Source organism: Dreissena polymorpha, chromosome 2, assembly GCF_020536995.1.
Source record: "Dreissena polymorpha isolate Duluth1 chromosome 2, UMN_Dpol_1.0, whole genome shotgun sequence".
Lineage (NCBI taxonomy): Eukaryota > Metazoa > Mollusca > Bivalvia > Myida > Dreissenidae > Dreissena > Dreissena polymorpha.
This window is the reverse complement of record NC_068356.1, coordinates 40,649,928-40,668,675: the sequence shown is the minus strand read 5'-3', so window position 1 is coordinate 40,668,675 and position 18,748 is coordinate 40,649,928. Positions and strand designations below refer to the sequence as shown.

The 18,748-nt window shown below is 35.8% G+C and overlaps 1 pseudogene; it reads right to left on the bottom strand.

Annotated features, from left to right (window-relative positions):
* Positions 1-648: 648 nt before the first annotated feature.
* LOC127866726 (uncharacterized) overlaps positions 649-18,748 on the bottom strand; it is a 36,213-nt pseudogene continuing 18,113 nt past the window's right edge.

Below are 18,748 nucleotides of genomic sequence, written 5' to 3'. Positions count from 1 at the left end.
CACGTTCTGTGGCGTCTCATCTGGATCCAAACTGTTTGCAAACCCCTTTGGAATTCGGTTCCAGCGCTGAAAGGGCATCAAGTGAACATGGGTGCGCTTGTTATCAAACGTAGCAACACGTGGAATACATGCATAACACGCAAACGCATAGGACACTTGTAAAAGCTTCAAATGTTTATTAATATAATATATACATAATATGTAGTTATTTTAATGCAAAACTATTAACTCTTTGTTATAAACTGTTCGTATGTTATAAATATGTATACATGTATTATTTGATTCATTTACACACGGCGGACATTTTAAAACAGAAGCAAACAACAAATAACACAGTAATATTTAATTAAAACCTTTATAAAAGGGGCGGTCAACCAGATTGCTATATATCACGAGAAAAAAAGAAAAGTTCTAAAATACAGTATTTTTTTACAAGTATAAGTTTATATTGATTAAAATATCACGACTGGTATATTACATTACGTGAAAAATTTTGTTAAGTTTTCATATTTTCAGTATATTCGGTAATACAATTTCACTGAGTATGTCTACCAGGTAATTTGGGAAGTTACAACTACAACGCTCATTGTATGAGCATGAATGGCCGAGTGGTCATCATGGGAAATATTTTACTCCAGGGGTCAGTGGTTCGAGCCCTGTTCAGGGTTACTTTTTTTTTCTCTTTTTTTATTTGATTCTTGATTTTTTACCGCAGATTTTAAGATCCAATGTTTAAATTTATCAATATAAAGCATTTAATGACGGTATTTTAAAACTTTTCTTTTTTCGTCAATCTTGTTGACTGCCCCCTTTAAAGAAATATAAAATCTTAGAAGAGAAAATAAAAGACAACCCTAAATTATTTGGATGCTCAAAAAATGAGCATTTGAACTTAGTAGACGTAATAATCGCAGAGGGGGCATTCGTATATATTAATATTTTACGAAAACCTTTAAAGAAAATCTCTGAGAAGAGGAAATAAAACACAACCTTTAATTACTTTGATGCGCAATAGATGAGCATTTAAACTTAGTAGACGTAAACTCAGTAATAATCGCAGAGAGAGCATTCGTACCAACCAGTACTCCTCTACAAGTCAAAGAAACTTAAACATAAATGATTAAATACAAGAAATATAGGTAAACAAAATCTTAAACAACATCCCCTGAGTGTTAACTATAAATGAGTATGGTTATGGGAAAACTGGACTTTATACGTGCGCGAAAAGTGGCGTTTCAGATTAGCCTGTGCAGTCTGCACAGGCTAATCTGACACGACAATTTACGTACATGCATTAAACCTAGTTTTCTACGAAGAGGCTTTTATAAACTAATGCATAATCAAGCTACAATCACACACATACTCAGTAATACTCGATGACTTAAGCACATTTGTCGTTCTTATAAACGTTAAGAAGAAATTTCACTCAATCATATAATTCTCCGGAGGTGTCCGTCTAGTAATTGCACTTAACTGACAGATTTTCCCACGCGTCACCTCAACGACGCGACTCGTAACTTCCTGTCGCACTTGTTCTTCAACAGGACGTGTCTATTTGTCGACCCCGTCTTCGTACTGGCCTCACACAACAATGACTGAACATATTCGGAATATCACTCCGAAATCACACAGATATCACAGAGTTTAAGCACGAATTTCACCGGAGTTAGCGATACCTTTGTCGTGACCTTCAACACGCAATACGACTGTTTGTATTGAAGGCACGTTACCATGGAGTTATTGTTTTTGATATGCATCAAAAGATTAGAGGACGACTCCAGTGGCTGTTAATGCCCAAACTGCTGAAGTTAGAATTCCACCTTCTTTTGACGTCGTCTCATAAATTGATATCATTGTCTGAAAATAAAACAAAACCAAATGACGTAATAAATGAGTCTCGGCTATACCGCCAGCATTATAAATCCAAGTCAAACGTTAATATTTTGCTATTATCAAGCCTGCATTATTAGGCTTGTGGTTCAAAGGGCCCCAGCCTCGCTTACCAAACGTATCTTTATTAGATAATAACTTGACAATCTCCCGTCTAGCTATGTCTTCTAACGGTAGTAAACAACACCGTTATATTCCGTTAAACAATATGTATGCCGTCAGCCACAATATGACGTGAGATGCCACTCACCTCTGGCCGGTGTTGGTGTACTCTGGCCGCTGTCGTGGTAGTCCGTGCCCTCGCCGTCCGAATAGCCGTCCAGGAAGCCGAATGCCTCGACGATATTGCCTGGAAGAGACATGCAAATGCCATGTGATGTACATATACATAATGCTAATTAAAACATGTGGGTGCTTAAGAAAAAAAGCATCATTATGGTGAAATGAATCAACCTTACTTTCTTTGTGTTGCCAGCTTAAAGGCGTTGTACACTTTCCGGCAAGTTTCTACTTTGCATCGTGGGGTGTTGGTTTCATACCGTATGCTTTTCGACATCAAAGTGCTGAAGGCACTAAAGTTGTTCGCTGTTGTATAATCTTAAACGCAACTCAGTTTTCAAAATTATGTTATCGCTTTTTATATCGCAAGTTTGAAATGAACACAACCCATTCATATTTATAAGAGTGTGTCTTTCAGCACAGGTCGATTTGTGTTGTTTCTTTTCAAATCTTTAATAAATAAGATCATTTAAGCTTTTTTGGGGGGAAAACAGGGCTTAAAGCATATGCATTAATTGTCATCCCAGTGCCAGAGACTCTCTTTACACGGAAAACACCATAAAATCAGAAAGAGTCGTCCTTGATTAGCTTGTGCTCATTGCCTAGGCTAATCAGTGTGCACATGCTAATCTTCTTTGACATGCATTAGGGCCCGTTTTCCCTGAAAGCAGCAAATATGTACAGATTTCAATGATAAACACTAGACTGGCCAATGTCGTATGACAAGCTGTTAAACACTATTAACGCTAACGCTCACAACTAATAAACTAACAATAGATACGTTTCACCTCATACGAGTTCTTTCCCTTGTATTGTAATAAGTAATTAAGGTGTACGGACATGGACGATGGTAACATACCGTCTGCATCAGTGACGGTAGAGCCCCGACGGGACCGCCTGTGCTCGCGGCCGCTCGTCGGTCGGCTGGCCCGGGAATGCTTGCCAGTAGAGGTCGCCACGGGGCCATCCGCGGTGTCCAGAGCGCGCATGACATCGACGCTGTCAGAATTCTTCAGATCTTCAAGTTTCTTAGAAACCTCCGCGTGAAAAGAATGAGGTATTTCGCGCGTCGGTTGGTCACTGGGAGCGTTTGGGCGGATGTACGTCGCTTTCGGTGTTTCAGTAAGAGCTGCCATTTTAGCAACGACGGAATTCTCATATTTTGATGGTTTTCCTTCGTAAGTATAGTGTCGGACATTGAATTCACTCGAGGTAACTTCGTCGTGCACAAACGCGTGGTTGTCTCTTTCAATGACCTTGTCAAGTTCCCGTTCCAGAGCCCGCTCTTTCTCCTTAGCCCGTTCCCATTCTATAGCCCTAAGTTTCGCACTGTCTGTCGCGGATTCTGTCAACTTGGTTTCCACCTCAACTACATGGGTAGTCCGGTCCTCGCTTCGTTTTGGCTTAGATTGAGGCGGAGCGGGGGCGGGTTTCTTAGGACGATGAACGTCGACCACTGTCGTTCGCGGTTCGTTTCGACCAGCATCACGATCTTTCGTACGACTATCGCGGTTGTCATGGCTTCCTTTATCGTACTTATCTATACTATCCCGAGAGCCTCGTCTTTCGTTACTCGTCTTATCATCATCGTCACGCGATTTTGTGGAAGACTGTGCAGGACGATCAAATGGCGTTTTCTCCGCGCTGTTTTCTATTTTTAGGGCGCCTCGTGGAATGGAGCGTGACGTCACTCTGAGAACGCTTCACCTTCTTTCCGGTTCGGCGCACCTCGCGCTCCCGGTAACGGTCTAAGTAGTATTCCTCCTTATCTGGATACTCGACTAACACTGCGCTTGAATTGTTCATATCTGAAAATAGGTAAACGAAGTTTTTTCCGATGAAGCTTTATCGTGTGCGAAAGGAAGGCTTAAGGTTTGAAACGGACCGGGCAATCTTTTTATCGAAACTATTTTAACAAGTAGATCAAGACGAACACTGAGCCACAACTGAAGATGCAAGGAGAGAAACTATATCACTATATCAGAATTATTTCTTTCGTTTCAATCTTTCTCTGATTTCTATTACATCGTGTATTTTGATATATTGTACTTGCCAAAGAATTAAATATGTTTAAACTAGCTGAAGATTTACGCATTTAACACATTTATCGCGTGTTTTGTAGTCAAAACAACAGCAATTGCACATACTACCGTTAATCACTGCTACTAGGTTATGCAATTAACCTTGTGTTTCTATCAATTAGTTTCATTTATGGTAAATGTCATTGAAATGGGCAGAGTAGGGCTTATAGATAACGCGGAATATCACCTAGCGTTTATTGTGTGCATCAACCATTAAGAATTGCAAATCCACATGCAATATTCATGTAAATAAAAACGGCTGAACATTTATATTATTGCTTTCATCAAAATCAACCTTTATCTTACTAAGAGTAACGAATTTCTTAAGACTTAAAATTAAAATAGAAGGTCGATTTAGACTGACTTGGTCTTCCTGTAAACTTTTACTTCAAGCCATAGAAATAACAATTAGCGTCCCTTGTATTTAAACTGGTAAAGTATTGACACAGTTTTAAATTCTCGAGTGTCGTCGTTTTACTTAGTCAGTTTATTATATGACAATCACAAAGAAATCGGACAGTACTTACACACAAACATTGCCCATGCAAAAACGTACTTCTTAATGCGGTAATAACAACCTTTTATAATTGTTCGGAATTAATGTATATGCTTTAAAATGAAAAAAAATATTGCAGCGATCAGTAATTAATCAGATGCATCTAATCCGGATAATAATTAATTTAAATTGAGCAACGGTTATTACAAATCAGTTAAGATTAAAATTGTCAAAACATGTATGATTTAATTTAAACTAATGACAACCGTGCCATACGTGTTTATACAGGATAACGTGTAACTTTGCGTATTTAAAACAAACTCATATTCTAATAATCATAATCATCATACACACGATATTGATAAGATTAATAGTGAATAGAATCGTGACAGCAATTCATTAAACATAAATAATAAACCATAAGCAGTGTATCCGCCCGGCGACAAGTGTATGAAAATAGTTTATCTAACAATTGGTATCTCTAATTTAATGGATGGCTGGAGTAAAAATTAATCATCCTCTAAATTATGTCCGCCATCATTGGGCCTGCAGCCTGGTTACGGTATAATGTGATGCGTGATGCGCATGCGCAACCGAGCTTAATGAGAAAATCATGCAACAATATTTTCATCATATATGTGAGTGTTTATGAAACGCTATTCGCCATTATGTAACAAATGAATACTGTGAACAAATACTCGGAGCAGCGCAAATAAGCATGTTTGAGCACACAAAGAAACGTTTCGTTCAACGAAAAGTAGGGAAACGAGAATAGATCATAATATACGCAATTCATGGCCTTTGAACAATTACGTTGAATGCAATGTTTATTCAGTTTTGTCCACAGTCTATATGTTCAGCGCAATGCTTACAAATCCTCGTCATTTGAAGAAAAGGTACCAGAAGACTTATTCGGCGTTTAATGAAATTGTTTTCAAAGGAAACAGTCATAAAACCTAGTAATGTTCAATGAACAGTTTCGGAGACATTATTATGCCTTTTATTAATAATTTAAGTTTTGATTTATACTAAAACAATGAAAATTTAATTGAAAGAAAGATAATCAATTAAACTGAATATATCATACTTTTTGCTACGTATGGTGTCAAAAGAAAACCACAAACGTTGTTTAACTATTTCATTATAAGACATATAATTACAAATGGAAGAATATTGCAAAGTGCAACATTTGTCATACTCCTAAAATATGTTTATCACGTCATTTTGAATTATACCTCTATATGGGTCGTAGTTGTACGGGTACGAATACAGGTCCATGTAGCTACCGCTTCGCTGTATGCGGTACTCGGAGTCGTAAAGTGATGGCGCCACCTGCTGGCTGTGGTAGATCCGGCCAGCCCCCACGCCCTGGTACATCACGTGACCTGGGGGACCTTCAATAGAGAGGGGAGGTTAGCATGGTAATGGCTTACTTTGCGGTTATAATGTAAGGTACATACATGTAGATAAGATACAGATAATAAAAATTATGAAATTCCGTTAATCATTCCACTGCTTGTTGTGTACAGTTCTTTAAAAAGTCGACTTAAAAAGGTGAAATGCATAAAATGAAAATCAGACAAAGAAACAATACACAAAGCCAGTTCAGGCAACATTTAGAATTATTAGATGACTCTCCTAGACCTATGGTGAGTAACTAATGTTATTTAAACAAAAATACGTCCAATCGGACTTCGTGGTACATGTTAAACATTTCAATCCTTTGAAAACGCACCCATATCCTCTACTCGGATTTCCGGGTCTTCCTTGTCCATTCAACGCGACAATATTAACAGAAAACACTTCCTCATTGTCCGATCTACTAGTTTTCCGATCTACTTAAACCGCGATTGCTGTATTACACCTGATTTAAGAATACGATTTAAAATATACACATTTTTTAAGGGAAAGTGTATCATGAACTCAAAACCTTTTTTATTAAATATATTTCCCTTACAATTCCAACGCTGTCGATTGTAATGTTATTTATTCGAAGAAAACAACGAGAGAAGATATTTCAGAAAAAATTATTATTTTGGCAATGTGAAAATAATAGTTCTCTATATTTTAAAAATTTCTAAAAATTTAAGAACATATCAAGGAAAGTATGCGTTCATTCAGTACACAACTATTTCTCTGCTCGAAGTTTATATAAAAAAAAGCTTCAAAACACAGGTAAAAAGCAATGTACCAGGAAAGGCCCGCGGCTGCTCAGGAGGTCTTGTCGGTCCCTTCCGCTTCATGTCCGCATACACCTGGGAAGGGGCCGCGGAGTACATGGACGGTGTCCCAAACCAGAGGTTCGTGCTTCCGATCTTCGGTAGCCGCGGGTCGACCCGGGGGTCAAGGCGGGGGTCAAGCCTCGGGGGCGCCCTTGGATCGCGCAAGTCCCCTTGCTTTGGTAAACTGTTTTTGCTGAGACTGGTATCTGGAGTGAGGTGATGGTGTGGAAATGGCTTCTTGTCAGGATGTCTCCTCCGCCTGCGTTTCCTGAAAGTATGAATGAGTCTCGTTCTAGGAAAACTGGGCTAAATGCACGTGCATTGTCCGCACTGACTAATCAGGGAAGACACTTTCCGCTTTTATGGTATTTTTCGTTTAAATGAAGTCTCTTCTCAGCGAAACCCCAGTTCAGGCGAAACGTGTCGTACCTTATTACCCTGTACGGACTGCACAGGCTGATCTGGAACGACACTTTACACACATGCATTTAGTCCAGTGTTCCCATAACGACGCTCGAATATTCTCTTTTAATGCATGTTTATCCCGCTTCATAGATCTTATTTTAAACTAGAAGAATTAAAAAAAAAACATAAGTTAAATATAAGAAGTAATATATCTATTTTGAAGAAATTTTGCCAATATCATCATCATCACCAACTCCGTCATCTGTATCACCAATGTAATCATGCATACTACACTATCGCCAACATAGTCAGGATTATTTATATAATGATCACACACTTGTTTCATTAATAACGGTCGCTAGCTGCAACGGCCACTCACCGGACACAGAAGTACAGCACGATAGCGATGACTGCTAACAGGAAGATCAGACCAGCGACCGAACCGGAAATGACGGCGGCTAGCTCCCCTCCAGACAGCGCCATTCCCTCGGCGTCTCAGGCACTCTTACTAGTATCTACAACGGAAGAATTAGCCAATTACACGTGTGCAAGTACATGTTTACGTGCATGCATATACCGTTAATGGCAGGGTCTCTTTATTGGAAGTCCCATTGCAAGGGCCTATAATGCATTTTTACATGATGTAAGATTGACGCTTGTATTCATAATGACTCTAGTGAATGTTATGCCGTTAAAATGGATAATACCAAGCGTCGTGAAACCATTCAAAGCAAATCAGGACAGTGATGTGAAGCTTGTTTAACACGATTTGAAAAAAAACATCCAGAGAAATTAGAAATGTAGTCATTTGCGTTTGAAGACGACTGTATGTTTTATATGATTTCTCTCGGTAATTTTACACAATTACAATTGTTGTGCATATTCATTTGAAAGCCATAATGGGCTATCGGGTTTTATCTCGCGTATGCTGATACGGCTTTTCATTGAGAGTTTGAGGGCTTTATCTCGAAATCAGATCGGCGGCGAAGAATGGGTACGGTGAAAGCCAAACATGGCAGTATTCAATGTATGATCGTGTCAGGTTACAGAACAGCAGTGGGGAATCAATATGCTATTGTCGAAAATGCAAAAAAATGACTAACTATCATCAGCGATTGTCTTCATTCTTTTAAAAAACCGGTAAACGGGACTTTCCCAATCATGGAAAAATTACAAAATTCCCAATTGCTGCCCTTACGAATGGCAAACCGAAGGAATGTTGCGTCAATTTGGTTCCAAATCGCCTTTTCGACAAGAGAACAAATAAAAGCGTTTAGTTGTGTGTAACCACGAGCACTTTGCTCTATTAATTCAATCTCCATGCAGAGGTTTCGTTCCATGCTCTCACATCAACCAGAGTGGTTCTAACATACATGAATGTACAATCGTGATACATCGGCTATCTCGGATTCCTCCGTAAGATAGGCCTCGTGGCTAACGGTCGCCATATTGCCTTGTATTACTACTTTACTACCCAAAAGGTTGTCAGTCTATTGTTATGAGGCTGTATACGATGCGCGTTGAACTAGCGCCAAACTTTTTACCGAAACTTTGATATAAATAGCACTATTAACGTTCATTTGTGTTGCATTTTGACCTATTATCCAAGTGATTTACTTTTCCATTTTTATTTAATCACCCTATCATCCAATTTTTAAGATGAAATTACGGTGTTTACAAAACCAACCAAACCGAAAGTGAAACTAGATGCATTACGTTTCGCGATGTAAACATTAAATATTTCTTCAGTTTGAGGAAGCGAATCGATAATAGACGTTGGAATATGTATGCAATACAGACTATCATTGCCGATTGTAGTACTGGCTAAAAAAATACCTTTTATGACAGGTCATGTATAGAACGTTAATCAAATAGTGACCATAAATCACTACAAATGCCAAATGTCTGGGTTGTTCATTAATATAATTAATGCACGTTTCTGATCTAATTGCCTGTATCTAGTTGTAATTAACATGATATTGATAAAATTAAAACGTTTTTTTCATAAATTAACATTACATGTTTATTTTTATCATTTAGGTAATGTATGATTGTATCATTATCATCATTAAATATTCTGAAAATAATCTAAATTATCATGATTACTTTAAAGTAGAATTTTTAAATTTTTCTCATTATTTTTTTAATGAATTTCCACATTTGCTTGATTCAAAATAAAATGTATTAATAAGGGTTTCAGTTTTTAATTTTTATCCAATTTTAAGTTCGATTAAATTTAAAGTACTAACTACATACATGTATGTGAAATGCTCTTGAGTTCGTTTCCTGGGCCTAGAACCAGTACTTGGGTGTCTCTTGGAGATTTCTTAAGAATGCTTCCACACTGGGGATCAAACCAGTGACCTCCAGATCATTAGGTGGACACCACATCCATTACACATCAGCGACCTTTAATTAGTAAATTACTTTAGTATTGCAGCATTATATAATATAATGTTGCTACATATTTTTGGAAAATGATTAATGTGCAGTACTAAATAAATCTAAATGCATACAATTTTAATTGTGTATATTGTGTGATTATTAGTTACAAATTCACTTTTTACAGGTATACTGGATTATGAAAGACTGATAAACATAAAATTGACAACTCATCTCCCCAACGATACTTTGTGTGGCTCATTCTCAGAACAAACCCATAGTCAGTGAGAAAACTACAGTGTAAAAAGACCACTTGATTGTGACAATTATGGCTGACCAAGCAAATGTTATCATTTAAAATAAAGAAAACTTCCAGTTCAATATACATTTTATACCAATTATGACATTGACCATCACAGAAAATAATTATAAGGTTGATTTTCCCAAAATTGACTGTTACAATTGGATACTGTTTTAAGCTTCACTCTACTTTGTCTGAAAATTTAAGTCCTAAATGATGTAATAGAAACATACATATTTAATTTTTAGTTTTACAAGTATATATATATATATATATTATTATATCTTTTTATCGATGGTAAATCAATTTAAGTTTAACTAATATATATATATATATATATATATATATATATATATATATATATATATATATATATATATATATATATATATATATACACATTATATACATGTGTATGCTTTGATTTTGCAAGCATGAACACGGTTTCATTTTTTGAGTATTTAAACAAGAGGGCCATGATGGCCCTGTATCGCTTCACTGCTGAAAAAAAGGCTGAAACAAATTTCTCTGCATGTGCAAATACTTAAATATAGGCCCTATTTAAGCACATGTACACTTTTGTGACCTTCTGGGCTGGGTCAAATTTAACCCCAGGGGCATAATTTGAGCAAACTTTGTAGAGGACTACTATACCCAACTTCATACAAAATGTGGTAGCCCTAGGTCCTAGAGTTAAGGACAAGAATATTTTTAAAGTTTTCACAAAATAAGCAAGATATAAGCGTTATAATGTTCAATTTTGTGACCCGCGGGTCAGGATCAAATTTGACCCAAAGGGCATAATTTGAACAAACTTGGTAGAGGACTATACGATGTTATTGCATACCAAATTTGGTAGCCATAGTCCGAATGGTTTTCGACAAGAAGATTTTTAAAGATTTCACAAATTAGGCGCTTTATAAGCGTTTATTCAGTTTTGTGACCTCCTGGGGCAGGGTCAAAGTTGACCCCAGAGGCATTATTTGAACAAATTTGGTAGAGGTTTATTAGATGTCACTACATTCCAAATTTGGTAGCCCTAGGCCCAATGGTTATGGACAACAAGATTTTTAAAGTTTTCACAAAATAGGCCCCATATAAGCGTATGTTCAGTTTTGTGACCCCGGGCAGGGTCAAATTTGACCCAAGGGGCATAATTTGAACAAACTTGGTAGAGAACTATTACATGTCACTACATACCAAATTTGGTAGCCCTATGCCTTATGGTTAAGGACAAGAAGAGTTTTAAAATTTTCACAAAATAGGCACTATATAAGCATATAATTGTTTTTCTGGCCCCCGGGGCAGGGTCAAATTTGACCCCTGGGGCATAATTTGAACAAACTAAGTAGAGGACTATACAATGTCACTACATACCAAATTGTGTAGCCCTAGGCCTTATGGTTATGGACAAGATTTTTTTTTAAGTTTTCACAAAATAGGCATTATATAAGCATATGTTCAATTTTGTGACCCCCGGGGCAGGGTCAAATTTGACCCTAGGGATTAAATTTGAACAAATTTGGTAGAGGACTATTAGATGTCACTATATACCAAATTTGATAGCCCTAGGCCGGATGGTTATGGACAAGAAGATTTTTGAAGTTTTCACAAAATAGGCCTTATATAAGAATATGTTCAATTTTGTAACCCTCGGGGCAGGGTCAAACTTAATCCCAGGGGCATAATTTGAAAAAACTTGGTAGAGGACTATAAGATGGCACTACATACCAAATTTGGTAGCCCTAGGCCCAATGGTTATGGACGAGAAGATTTGTAAAGTTTTCACAAAATATACCCTATATAAGCATATGTTCAATTTTGTGACCCCCGGGGCAGGGTCAAATTTGACCCCAGGGGCATAATTTGAACAAATTTGGTAGAGGACTATTAGATGTCTCTTCATACCAAATTTGATAGCCCTAGGCCCAACGGTTATGGACGGGAGATTTTGAAAGTTTTCACAAAATAGGCCTTATATAAGCAAATGTTCAATTTTGTGACCCCCGGGGCAGAGTCAAATTTGACCCCAGGGGCATTAGTTGAACAAATTTGAAAAAGGATCACCCCAGGAACATTCCTAAGAAATTTCATCAGAATTGGACCAGTAGTTTAGGAGAAGATGTTTAAAGGAATAGTTAATGCACGGACGCACGATGGACACAGGACCTTTGGCCAGTGGAGCTAAAAATCAGATTAAACATTTAGTTTTGATTTAAAATCAGTTTTTATATGCAAGTGTCTATTTCACTTATAAATTAAAACAGCATATTATACATTATTGAAAAGATTATTCCAAGCTTGATGTCATATTTCAACTTTGCATAGTGTAGTTAATTGAACATTGTATTGAACTGTATGGGCAGCTATATTTTTTAATTTATGTATGTTGTATTATACAAAATGAATTATTTCTACCACAAGTAGACCATATAAGGCCTACTGCTACTAAATAGGCACTGGTATGAATTTGACACTGTTTTTGATGCTCATACAAAGCTTTAATTATTACTTCACTTTAGTATATTAAATATTTTTAAGTTTTTGTTCAACATTTTTTGCAAAAGAGTGTCTTAATGCATTTGAAAATATACTTAAAACAAACTAAAAATGTATTTTAACATACCTTTTTCCTGGTAAAGTTTATTTGGGATGATAAAAAATACACTTGAAGAGTATTAATGCTGGAAAAATGCAGAAAAAAATACATTTGTTTCTGTTAGAAGTGTGTCTGGTCTGCATTTTTAAGTGTATTAAATGCACATCAAATGCAGATAAATACAATGCCAATACTGTTACATGTATTGTAATGGACATAAAATGCACTTGTTCTTGTAATTAAATGCTTTAGTGAATAGAAATAACTTTTATAACGCTTTAACAATTAATAATACCTTTTTATATAAATTTTCTTTGAAATGTGACACTTAATTGATTTTTGCACCACTAGTAAGAGATATAATTTGTGCTCACAATGCTTTATCATTACACTATATAATATCATTTGTTGTATGAAAATTACCCGTAAAATTCATGTGAAAGCTCAAGAGATCTATAGCAGCGTGCTATACCCTGCTCCTTTTTACATGACTTGATGGTATTTAGTCCCCAATTCTACATGGCCAAGGGCAAATTAATGTGCAGATTTGACAAATAAGTCATAACTGGGATCCAATAGGCAGACTTTCATATTACTTGTATTTAATTTAAATCATGATCTGAATTGCTCTTTGGCAAATCTTCGTTGGTCACAGTATTCAACTGAATTTTGTTCACGTTGTAGTGATTATATTTTCAAATTATCAATATTTATCAGACAACATCTTTCTTCAAAAGTTTAACATGATTGCTTGGTTAATTTAGAAACAAGATCAATGCATCATAACATAAAATGAAAAAAATTGTAATAGTAAAAATGGCAGCAAAAAAGCACTAGATTATCTGCCTTAAATCTGAGACGTTATGTTGATGTATTGGAATTTCTCATAAATAATGTGTTCCATAGTTGTATAATTGTATAGTCGCATGCATGAGTGGTGACAATGTCACAATACCAATTAAAGCCTATAATTTACTAAAACAATTTGAAGTTTGATGTGTGTTTTTTTCAAGATCGGTTATATATATATATATATATATATATATATATATATATATATATATATATATATATATATATATATATATATATTGTTGAAAAGTTAACATGCAATAAGTTTACTGTAATTAAGTGACAAATAGTTTTACTGATTTGGTTGGATGCATATATGCAGATATATCATGGTTTGTGCAGAGGACAGTAGCAAAAACAAGAGCTGTCTCCGTAGGATGACATACGCCCCCGATAAACGCTTTGATATTAGTTATGAGCATTTTTCCAAACCTAAACGCCGACCCTAAGTTCAAGGTCAAAGGGGTCAAAATTTGTGTGTGTATGGGAAGGCCTTGTCCATATACACATGCATACCAAATATGAATATTACATCTGAAGCGACATAGAAGTTATGAGCGTTTTTTCGAAACCTAAATGCAAAGTGTGACGGATAGACAGACGGACAGTGCGATCACTATATGCCCTTCTTTGGGAGCATAAAAATGTGTTTCATATTGTTTTGGTAAATTAGTAATGTAGTTAAAAGAACAGAATCATCGATTATAAAGTTATTGATCATAAAATGTTGCTGGCATATTTGATGCATTCATCTAGCTATAAGAAGGTCCCTGTTTTATCCCCACTGGCACTGAGCGAGGGTTCTCAAAATCTTTAAGCAATATGAATAAGTACATATAGGGTCGAGAAAGCCTTGTTGATATGAGGGCTAAACACCTGAAATCAAAGCGACCCAGGTTAAAGGCCGAGGCCAAATAAATAAACCAGAGGCCGCATTCTGGATCTGGATATGTACGTCGCAGGACCTTTCGGTGTAGGCGCAACGGAAGAGAGGGTGGTTTAGTCCCACTGTAGGACAGTTGACCTGAATATGTCAACTGTGTCCGCGCGAACAACACTTTCTTCAAGATTGTTCCACTCTATTAATGTCTTAGGGAAAAATGAGTTTTTATATAGTTGGGTTTTGCACTGGATTGGTGTGAAACACTTAGAGTTTTTAACTGAATATTGTTCAAAGATATTGTTTACTTTGAAGTCTTTGAAATGTTTAGGGGTAATTCTACGCTTTGATTGCCGGACTGGGGTAAGGAAGTCTTGGCTAGGCATTGCTGGCACCAGCCCCTCAACCACCTTGAAGAAGAAGATAAGTCTATTAGCCTGCTATACTCTGAACAAGTATTGTTTCTTCTCAGAAAACTGGCTTTGGTGTCTTACTAAGCTTTAGACTTTGAGTTTCAGTGCAATCTATCTAAAATAAATTGGTTAAATTAAATAATAATTTGTAAAAAATAAACATTCTGCACAAATTCAATTATTTACTTTACCTGTGTGCATGAATCATTTCAGTCTTGATGGTTAGTGAACTATGTCAAAAGCACCATAGCTATGAAACACTTGTATTTTGAATATTGCAATGTTCCACAGAAATGATGCTGATGATAATTCTACACGATCGTGACATGAAAAATGATGAATTATTAGATATTTCTAAATTCCATTTCCACCAACAATTCGGTTATTCCACTACCAGTTCACATGCTTTGTACACAGTTGAAAATAACACTATTCCACTCAACAACCGTGACACATGTACTCAATTTTTAAACTTTTCGCAATAAAAATTGTCTTCTACTGTTATTGTTGTTGTTGTACTTTTGAAAGTAGTTCGAAAGATGGCGACTATTAACCCAGAGATTGATTTATGAAATAAATCGTCTGCTGATCCAGAGTGATGAATGTAATGTAACCGTCGTGCAAGAGATTGCTATTATTCAATCACTCCGGAGATAGCCGATGTATCACGATTGACTATTCACTCTGGATCAGCAGACTATTTATTCTATCAATCGGAGGTTCCCTAGATAGTCGATGTTTCGCGATTGCTATTAAAGGGGCCTTTTCACAGATTTTGGCATGTATTGAAGTTTGTCATTAAATGCTTTATATTGATAATGTAAACATTTGATCTAAAAAGCTCTAGTAAAAACAAGAATAAAAAAAATAATAGCCTCGATTTGGCTCAAACCACTGACCCCTGGAGTAAAAGTATATCGCTTAGACCACTCGGCCATCCGTAATGAGTGATGTACTTTTTACGTCATATAAGCAATCCTCGTAATATCACAAAATATAACGACAACAACAAAACTGTCAAAATTATTCAATCGTTTCGCGTTGCAACGCTTTATAATTTTAAGTCATTTAAATTATCAAAAGATGCATATAATGGATATTTAAGAGCATAGTAAATGTTCAGTATTACTGTTTCATCATATAGATCATAATTACAACGAAAATTTGCGAATCTGAAACATTTTTTTAATTTTTTTAATTTACCAAAACGTGAAAATGCCTCTTTATTTCAGGTTAATTCAAAAAGCGTGTTCGATCGATACGACTATTTTCGTTTACATTTCCATAGATATCGCAGACATTTTTTTTCCATAAATGCATTGTGTTAATGCAAACAAATATGAGTCACAATAATAAGAACTACACAAAGTCAGACGAAGACATTAGTCTCATGGATTTCAGCCGTTTCAAAGTATGGCTTTCAAAGAAAACTAAAACTGTTGATCATGGCCAACCTGAGTCAGTGTCAAACGAGGCCTAAAAAGACCATCAGTCGCAGTTCATTGAACTATTGCATGTCTCCTATGAAGAATGTCAGTCAGTTCAGCATTTAAACTGAATATTTCAAAAAGGCATATGGCAGAATATTAAATGTGTTTTTATAAATAAGTACCAGTGATTTAAAAAACTAAAAAGTTCCCATTTGAAGATTTTAAGACACGAATTCTCCCAATGTCAGAGATTTACGCTCTATTTTTACCGATTGGGTGGAACATGTGCGGTGAAAGGCCAGAAAACAATGTTTACAAAATCCTTCCTATGTCTTATCCACAACAGTCTAAGTATATATGCCTGTTACCATGTATCATACAGGTATATCACATTTCATTGTTTTTTAGTTATAAAAACGTTGCTCGTTTTTTCGAAAGAAACTTATTTGCCTGACACCATAGAATACCTAGATCGACCAGTTAGTCGATATGTGAATGGGGAAGGGGTTACACGATACGTAGTCTAGCTATCCACTCTACTCGACATTCTATGGATTGCATTTTGAAATTCTGGTATCATTTAAAAGATAGATATGTCCTTTTTCAATAATTACAATAAAAATGTACCTGCGCGCAACCTATAAGAAAGTAAAATTCGTCGAAAAAGGCAAACACCATTCAAAAACAATATTTCGGCAGTCAGATTTCGACAAACGCACACTACTTCAGTAAACGAACGCAAAAAGTTCCTCTGTCATCCTAGTCAATAATGAAATGCTTCAACATGTTGCAAACACACATAGGATACAGAAAAAAACATAAACAGCATGGGTGCAATTTTAAATGGCTTTTAAACCAGAAGAAAAAAGGAACTCTTTAGAAATATGCACTTTGTTGGACCACGGAGGGATACACAATTATTTAGTGTAATGTAACCTCAATAGGGGTTTGGTAAATGGGACTGTACATTTAATCAATATATCTAAACAAAGCGTGATACGAATCTGTGAGCTTCCATAATTGCAAAAACTATTAGCAAAACTACTTAATATGAAAGCGTGAAAGAGACAATATTAAAGTGTTTTAATTAATATCTGGGGGCTAAATTATTCATGGTTGTAAAAACAGATCAGAGAAGATGTGCGTGTAACAATACAGACGTATCAACGTGATAAAATGAGATCAAATGAAATCCAACAGGTCGTGTCACGTTATGGAATGTCACCCAAGTCACTAAACTTAATGCGGACATTAAATACAACCATTAAGTTGTAATAAACGGTGGAAAATGAATGAGATAAAGTCGTTCCAATATACCTTTAAGGTAAATGCAGTTTCGAACAAAGAGACTAGAGACTGGGCATTGACCTACTGGTGTGTTGTTAAGCGTTCGAATAATGCCTATGAAGCAATGGTCTACAATAATATTACTTAAACCAACTGTGTCAATTACAAGAGTACAAATTATGTGTCAATGTCTATTTCGCACTATTTTATATATTGGAAAAAAAGTAAATAAGCAAAATTCTAGATCTATTGATAAAAACAAAAACATAACAATATTAATAGCAGTACAAATATAACCCGACACAATATTGACGTACTATCTGACGAGTCATTAGATGTTATTCTCTGCAATAAAAAACAAAGACGATACCGCAAATCGTGCGTATTTTAGTCATCATATTCATTTAACGAAATAATTCAAAAGAAAATCGTAAAACTTGAGTGAGATAAAATTAGTCAAAGCATCTTACTTGGATAAAAACAATCAGCAATCCGTTTGGTTGTTGTTTTTTTTTCCAAAATTAAATCCTTTGTGTTAAAATCCTACATCTTATGAAACGAACGAGCAAATTAGGGGCCGGAATAATATGGCTTCATGTTTAACCCCGACTAAGCATGGCTTAGCATTGAACTGCCAATATGATTGGCTTCACATTGAACACCCGATTAGTGCAGTTTTCAGTAACTCTATACTCGATACGTAAGACAGCTTCGGGATAACCTTTCAAAGATTCGACTGTCTAAAATGTCCTTTTCAATGGACATCGACCTCGTATCGGTTGAATACCACAATGTAATAGTGGGTTAATTATACTACCGATGTCATTCTAATACAATGTATATCAAGTTCAATCATAGTGGTATAGATCGTAAACTTTGTGCATTGTGTTTATTGAAATCAGATATATTGGTAATAACTGATAAAAGTACACGTAGCCCATGCTTTATTTATCGGTGAAGATATGAATGATAATAAAATGATAACCGTCAGCTATGCGAGTTTAAAAGTTTAAATTTACTGATATGCCACTCTTATAATGATTTAAGACAAACTGACAAAGAGCTACAAACAACCTGTCATTTTGCAGTTAACCCTTTGCATGCTGGGAAATTTGTCGTCTGCTAAAATGTCGTCTGCTGAATTTCTAAAATTAGCATTTTCTTCGATTTTTTTTTCAAATAATACTATCAGAATAGCAAACAGTTTGGATCCTGGTGAGACGCCACGTTT